A 6,837-nucleotide genomic window follows, 5' to 3' on the forward strand; every position below is an offset into this window, starting at 1 on the left:
ACTTTGGAAATCAGTCTGGCCTGACGGTTCCTCAGAAAACTGGGCATGACACTTCCTGAGGACCCTGTTATACCACTCCTGGGCATATACCCAGAGGATTCTTCAGCATGCAATAAGGACACATGCTCCACTATGTTCATAGCAGCCCTATTTGTAGTAGCCAGAAGCTGGAAAGAACCCAGGTGTCCTTCAACGGAGGAAAGGATAAAAAAATGTGGTATATTTATACAATAGAGTACTATTCAGCCATTAGAAACAATGAATTCATGAAATTCTTAGACAAATGGATGGAGCTGGAGAACATCATACTAAGTGAGGTAACCCAGTCTCAAAAGATCAATCATGGTATGCGCTCACTAATAAGTGGATATTAGCCTAGAAACTTTGAGTACCCAAGACATTATCCACACATTAAATGATGTCCAAAAAGAATGGAGGAGTGGCCCAAAAGTTCTGGAAAGACTCAGTGCAAGAGTATTGGGGAATTCCAGAACAGGGAAGCGGGAAGGGGTAGATGGAGGAACAGGGGGAGGGAAGGGGGTTATGGGACTTGCGGGGAGTGGGGACCCAGAAAAGGGGAAATCATTTGAAATGTAAATACAAAATATATCAATAAAAAAATAAATGGGTAATAGATCTTATTTAATTTCTTTTCAGTCTAATAGAAATATGATTTTTCTTCTTTAGCATGTTGATATATCTTATTTATTTGTGAATATTAATCAATTTGGCAAACTTATTAAACACAGCATTTGGTCACATTATGTTTTTGAGGATGGGTAGAAATAGCAGCTTAATTTTGCATTGTATCCAACTGACATTACTCTTGGGAGGATTATCAGAATACTAATTACTTCCTTCACATACACACACAAAAATGGAGTTTAACATACAAATTCATCCCACTGGCATGGATCTGGAGAGAAATCAGGCCATTCACTGCTTGATGAGTAATGGAAGATCAGTTTCTTGTTTATCACAGCTGATACTATTAAGCTAGGAACTCTGATCATTGCCTATGATTTGAAAAAAAACAGGTGGGAATTAGAATCAGAAATGGAACAACATAAGAAACTGAGTGTTGGATTAAAATAACCACAGTGGCAACAAAACAGCAACAAAAACAACAACAACACATTTAAACAGTTTCCCATTTGGGCCTGTAAGAATGAGATAAGAATATTTTTTACTAATATGTGGATAAAATATGATATAGACCACTAAAATTTTGTTGCTATTAGGCTACCCTGCTCCATTTCCTTAGATTTAGGGAATGTATTTCTATTGATGGTATTCTTTTATATTGTTCTTATAAGCAAGTGTGGATTTGAGATTTCTCAAGTATCCTGTTGATATATTAGAAATAAGAATGAAATACTTATGTATTCCCAATTTCAAGTTCCAAGATTTCTAGATAATTTAGCACTGTTATGCATTACAGAATATTATTACCAAGCTAGTTTTGTAATGGAAAAGTAACATTTATTTCCCTGTTCTAATTGTCATCTCAGAGGTTTATTACTGAATAAGCTCACCCTTTCTAGTTTGTTCTGAACTCTGGCTGGCTGATTCAACTAAGCTGTTTGGGCACAAACTGCTCTTCAAGCTGACTGATTCAATCTGGCTTCTTTCAGCTTCTCATTGAATTAATTGCTCTGCTTGGCTTCAAACTAAGTCTGACAATTTGTTCCAATCTTCTGCTTCCTTCTTAGTCTTAAACAGCCTCTGCTGACCGGCACTCAACTGCATTAACTCATGAACAAACTCAACTCCACTGCACTGCACTCACTGCACTCTCTCAACTGACTCCCAATTGACTGACAAAACTCAAGTCCACTCAAAAATATTGCCTTCACTTTCCCTGCAATGTTCTTAAATAATAATTTTCCTAAGAATTGGGAATATACTTTCTCTGACCCATTCTGTCAAATCTTTCTGTGATTCCTCAATTTGCCTTTCCCTCAATTAGAAGCCATTTGGGATTAAATGTGGTAATAAAGCGCTCCAGCCAGAGGGATTAAAGGTGTGTACTAAGGCCTTGTCTTCATACTAGCCAGATTGTGCTAGAAGGTCGATAGATGTGATCAGTGAAGCTACATCGCTAGATTAAAATTACTCTACATTGTTGTATCTACAGATTTTTTTGTAGCTGTGAGAACATGACATGTGTAAAACATTGCCAATCTTTCTGAGCAAATCTAGAAACATTTGTAGTCATCAGACTTTAATTTGAGTCTAAATCTATAGTGTTTACTTATAAAATTAAGGACACAAACTGCTTTATATTATACCCACCTCACTGTTTGGGGTAATATTTGAGATATGGCATCACTCTTGTGTTTAGGGACAAGCCTGGCTAACAATTCTTTTTTTTTTAATTTATTGATATATTTATTTACATTTCAAATGATTTCCCCTTTTCTGGTTCCCCACTCCCCGAAAGTCCCATCAGTCCCCTTCCCTCCCCCTGTTTTCCCACCCAACCCTTCCCAATTCCCTGTTCTTATTTTGTTCTATACAGCTTCACTGAGTCAGTCCAGAACAAGGGGCCACTCCTCCGTTCTTCTTGTACCTCATTTGATGTGTGGATTATGTTTTGGGTATTCCAGTTTTCTAGGTTAATATCCACTTATTAGTGAGTGCATACCATGATTCACCTTTTGAGTCTGGGTTACCTCACTTAGTATGATGTTCTCTAGCTCCATCCATTTGTCTAAGAATTTCATGAATTCATTGTTTCTAATGACTGGATAGTACTCCATTGTGTATATATACCACGTTTTTTGCATCCAGTCTTCTGTTGAGGGATACCTGGGTTCTTTCCAGCTTCTGGCAATTATAAATAGGGCTGCTATGAACATAGAGGAGCATGTATCCTTATTACATGGTGGGGAATCCTCTGGGTATATGCCTAGGAGTGGTACAGCAGGATCTTCTGGAAGTGACATGCCCAGTTTTCAGAGGAACCGCCAGACTGATTTCCAGAGTGGTTGTACCAATTTGCAAGCCCACCAGCAGTGGAGGAGTGTTCCTCTTTCTCCACATCCTCACCAACACCTGCTGTCTCCTGAATTTTTAATCTTAGCCATTCTGACTGGTGTAAGATGAAATCTCAGGGTTGTTTTGATTTGCATTTCCCTAATAACTAATGATGTTGAGCATTTTTTAAGATGCTTCTCCGCCATCCGAAGTTCTTCAGGTGAAAATACTTTATTCAAAACTGTGTCCCATTTTTTATGTCTTTTTTTTTAAATATTTTTATTTTCTATATTCTTTGTTTATATTCCAAATGATTTTCCCTTTCCCGGATCCCCCCTCCCCACATTTCCCATAAAACTTCTTCTCTCCATCCCTTCTCCAATCACCTCCCTCCTTTTTCTCTGTCCTTATATTCCCTTCCCATGCTAGATCAATCCTTTCCAGGATCAGGACCCTCTCCATACTTCTTCATTGGAGTCATTTGTTATGCAATTTGTGCCTTGGGTATTCAGAGCTTCTGGGCTAATTAATATTCACTTATCAGAGAATGCATTCCATGTGTATTTTTTTGTGATTGAGTTACCTCACTTAGGATGATATTTTCCAGATCAAACCATTTGCCTAAAAATTTTGTGAATTCATTGTTTCTAATTGCTGAGTAGTATTCCATTGTGTAAATATACCACATTTTCTGTATCCATTCCTCCTTTGAGGGGCATCTGGGTTCTTTCCAGCTTCTGGCTATTATAAATAAGGCTGCTATGAACATAATGGAGCATGTGTCTTTATTGCATGCTGGGAATCCTTTGGGTATATGCCCAGGAGAGGTATAGCAGGGTCCTCTGGAAGTCTCATGTCCAGTTTTCTGAGGAACCTCCAGAATGATTTCCACAGTGGTTGTACCATCTTACAGCCCCACCAGCAGTGGAGGAGTGTTCATCTTTCTCCACATCCCCGCCAACACCTGCTGTCTCCTGAGTTTTTGACCTTAGCCATTCTGACTGGTGTAAGGTGAAATCTCAGGGTTGTTTTGATCTGCATTTCCCTAATGACTAATGATGTTGAGCACTTCTTAAGGTGCCTCTCGCCATTCGAATTTCTTCAGGTGAAAATTCTTTGTTAAGATCTCTACCCCATTTTTTAATAGGGTTATTTTGTTCCCTGGGGTCTAACTTCTTGAGTTCTTTGTATATATTGGAAATTAGCCCTCTATCAGATGTGGGGTTGGTGAATATCCTTTCCCAATTTGATGGTTGCTGTTTTGTCCTTTTAACAGTGTCCTTTGCCTTACAGAAACTTTGTAATTTTATGAGGTCCCGTTTGTCAACTCTTGATCTTAAAGCATAAGCTATTGGTGATCTGTTCAGGAACTCCCCCCCCCCCATGTCCTCAGGGGTCTTTCCGTTTCTTTTCTATTAGTTGCAGTGTGTCTGGTTTTACATAGAGGTCCTTGATCCACTTGGAGTGAAGTTTAATACATGGAGATAAGAATGGATCGATTCGCATTCTTCTGCATGCTGACCTCCAATTGATCCAGCACCATTTGTTGAAAAGGCTATCTTTTTTCCACTGGATGTTTTTGGCTCCTTTGTCGAAGATCAAGTGACCATAGGTGTGTGGATTCATTTATGGATCTTCAATTCTATTCCATTGGTCCACTTGTGTGTCACTGCCAATACCATACAGTTTTTAACACTATTGCTCTGTAGTATTGCTTGAAGTCAGGAATACTGATTCCCCCAGAATTTCTTTTGTTGTTGAGAATAGTTTTAGCTATGCTGGATTTCTTGTTATTCCAGATGAATTTGAGAATTGCTTTTTCTAACTCTGTGAAGAACTGAGTTGGGATTCTGATGGAGATTGCATTGAATCTGTAGATCGCTTTTGGCAAGATGGCCATTTTAACTATATTAATCCTGCCAATCCACGAGCATGGAAGTTTTTTCCATTATCTGAAGTCTTCTTCGATTTCCTTCTTCAGAGACCTGAAGTTCTTGTCATATAGATCTTTCACTTGTTTGGTTAGAGTCACACCATGATACTTTATATTGTTTGTGGCTATTTTGAAGGGTGTCATTTCCCTAACTTCTTTGTAAGCCTGCTTATCCTTTGAGAATAGGAAGACAACTGATTTGCTTGAGTTGATTTTATAACCAGCCACTTTGCTGAAGTTATTTATCGGTTGCAGGAGTTCTCTGGTGGAGGTTTTTGGGTCACTTATGTAGACTATCAGGTCATCTGCAAATAGTGATAATTTGACTTCTTCCTTTCCAATTTGTATCCCCCGGACCTCCTTACGTTGTCTAATTGCTCTAGCTAGAACTTTAAGTACTATATTGAAAAGATATGGAGAGAGAGGACAGCCTTGTCTTGTCCCTTATTTTAGTGGAATTGCTTCAAGTTTCTCTCCATTTAGTTTGATGTTGGCTACCGGTTTGCTGTATATTGCTTTTACTATGTTTAGGTATGGGCCTTGAATTCCGGTTCTTTTCAATACTTTTAGCATCAAAGGATGCTGGATTTTGTCAAATGCTTTTTCTGCATCGAATGAGATGATCGATCATATGTTTTTGTTTTTGTTTTTGAGTTTGTTTATGTAGTGGATAGCATTGATGGATTTCCTTATATTGAACCATTCCTGCATCCCAGGGATAAAGCCTACTTGATCATGGCGGATGATCGTTTTGATGTGTTCTTGGATTCGGTTGGCAAGAATTTTAATAAGTACTTTTGCATCAATATTCATAAGAGAAATTGGCCTGATGTTTTCTTTCTTTGTTGGATCTTTGTGTGGTTTTGGTATCAGCGTAATTGTGGCTTCATAGAACGAGTTGGGTAGAGTTCCTTCTGTTTCTATTTTGTGGAATAGTTTGAAGAGTATTGCTGTTAGGTCTTCAATGAAGGTCTGATAGAACTCTGCACTGAAGCCATCTGGTCCCGTGCTTTTTTTGGTTGGGAGACTTTCTATGATCCTTTTTATTTCTTCAGGTATTTTGGGACTGTTTAGTTGATCTGTTTGATCCTGATTTAGTTTTGGTGTCAGATATCTGTCTAGGAAACTGTCCATTTCCCCCAGATTCTCCAGTTGTGTTGAGTATAGGCTTTTGTAGTAGGGTCTAATGATTTTTTCAATTTCCTCAGTTTCTGTTGTTATATCTCCCTTTTCACTTCTAAGTTTGTTAATCTGGATACTGTCTCTGTGCCCTTTGGTTAGTCTGGCTAAGGGTTTATCTATCTTGTTGATTTTCTCAAAGAACCAGCTCCTGGTTTTGTTGATTCTTTGTATGGTTCTCTTTGTTTCTATGTGATTGATTTCGGCCCTGAGTTTGATGATTTCCTGCCTTCTACTCCTCCTGGGTGAAATAGCTTCTTTTTGTTCCAGGGCTTTCAGGTGTGTCATTAAGCTGGTAGTGTATGCTCTCTCCATTTTCTTTTTGGAGGCACTCAGGGCTATGAGTTTTCCTCTTAGCACTGCTCTCATTGTGTCCCATACATTTGTGTATGTTGTGTCTTCATTTTCATTATGTTCTAAAAAAGTCTTTAATTTCTTTCTTCATTTCTTCCTTGACCAAGGTATCATTGAGTAGAATATTGTTCAGTTTCCATGTGTATGTGGGTTTTCTGTTGTTTCTGTTGCTATTGAAGACCACTTTTACTCCATAGTGATCTGATAGGAGGCATGGGATTAGTTCGATCTTCTTATATTTGTTGAGGTCTGTCTTGTGACCAATTATATGGTCGATTTTGGAGAAGGTACCATGAGGTGCTGAGAAAAAGATATATTCTTTTGCTTTAGGATAGAATGTTCTATATATATCTGTTAAATCTAATTGGTCCAAAGCTTCAATTAGTTTCATT

Source organism: Apodemus sylvaticus, chromosome X (assembly GCF_947179515.1).
Source record: "Apodemus sylvaticus chromosome X, mApoSyl1.1, whole genome shotgun sequence".
Taxonomy (NCBI): Eukaryota; Metazoa; Chordata; class Mammalia; order Rodentia; family Muridae; genus Apodemus; species Apodemus sylvaticus.